At 42.3% G+C, this 1,584-nt stretch overlaps 1 pseudogene; it reads right to left on the bottom strand.

Annotated features, from left to right (window-relative positions):
* Window positions 1-530: 530 nt before the first annotated feature.
* LOC108295370 lies at window positions 531-954 on the bottom strand (annotated as a pseudogene).
* Window positions 955-1,584: the final 630 nt, after the last annotated feature.

Below are 1,584 nucleotides of genomic sequence, written 5' to 3' on the forward strand. Positions count from 1 at the left end.
CAAATCCCGTGGCAGCAGGAGTGGTGAGAGGAGCAGGGGGCCAAGCACGCCACACGCAGGCACAGCAGTGTTGCCAGGAGGCAGGACCAAGTGAGCACATGCCCATCAGAGCCTGCGTCCAGCCTCCTGCCCTGCGCCCTTGCCCTGTATATGGCTACATCTTTTGATTTCCATTTCAGCATGGTCACTTTCTGTGTCATTATTCCTGAAGAACTGGATCATGATGGCTGCATAATTAATCGTCAAAGAGAGCTGCCATAACTAGCATGACCATTTCTCTATAGACGAGCAGTTCCATGCTTTCCAGTTTTTTGCTATTATAGATAATGCTGCAGTGAAAATCCATGTACATAATCTTTATTTCTTTAGGCTAGAGACCTAAACCCAAAGTTTATACTCTTGAGTTCACTAGCATAAAGTTTTTGAAACATATGTCAAGCTTAAAGAAAGGGTTATTGTCAATTTAAACTCTCACAGTTGTGTTGGAGAATATTGCTTGTATCATATCTATGTCTTTTTTTTTTCCATGAGGCATTTTATTTGTAAATAGATGTATTACATCCGTAGAAAAAGAATCCCAGGATTTTCCCTCCTGTGTGTTTTCGTCTTGCTTCTTCATGGTCCATGACGCCAGCTGAGGCTGTCAGTACAATGAAATCAAACTGGCAGGACAGAAGCAGGTTATTCTGCCATTTTTCTAGATCTTTGAGTTGCACGTCAAGCCTGGGGCTGATCACGCCACATTTGTTAGCCTGCCTGTGAGGTTCACAACAATTTTCCCAGCTCTGTGATCATCCGTGATTTCAAACTCGCCAGTGTAACCATGCTTCATCATCACAGTGAGAAACCGGACGATGACTTTGGAGCACAGCCTAATAAGCACCTGGCGTCTCCTCTCTTTTCGGCATTGTTGATGCTCTTGAGAGCATCAGCCAGGACATTCATGCGCACCATGTGGCGGCGTGGAAAGATGGCAGAAAACTCATATCTATTTCTGATAGACAGAGACATATTCTTTCAGTATTTTAAATCTGCATTTCTTGCTTTCATCAAAGGGCATGATTCCCCAGGAGCCGTGGGCAGTGTGAAGTCCTGTCATGACACGTCTGTCGTGTTCATGCTGCCTGTCTGGTCCTCTCCTCACTGATCGACCCAGCCTTCTTACATGTTAAAGAGTACAAGTGTGCCCCAAAACCTGATTTTCAGTTTGCACTTTACCTTTAAGTTTTATTGATGATATTTTGAAGCATAAAATTTTCTTTTAATTTTTACATACAGTACTCAAATCATACTATGTTTTTATGCCTTTGAGGCTGTGCTAGGAAAGCTCAACCTGCCATAGACTGTGTAAAATATTCACCTATGCAATCTCTTCCTATGCTTATGTTTTCATTTTTTACACATAAATCTTAATTTCGTTTAGAATTAATCAGGGTACATGCTGTGATGTATGGCTTTGCCTTTATTCATTCCAGCGGTTAGCCAGTTTTCCCAATACCATCATTTACAGGACAATCCATGCTTCACCCACCGGTCTGAAGTGCCAGCTTTATCATAAAGTAAGTATATGTGTGTATATGCACG

Source organism: Cebus imitator, unplaced genomic scaffold, assembly GCF_001604975.1.
Source record: "Cebus imitator isolate Cc_AM_T3 unplaced genomic scaffold, Cebus_imitator-1.0 Scaffold635, whole genome shotgun sequence".
NCBI lineage: Eukaryota > Metazoa > Chordata > Mammalia > Primates > Cebidae > Cebus > Cebus imitator.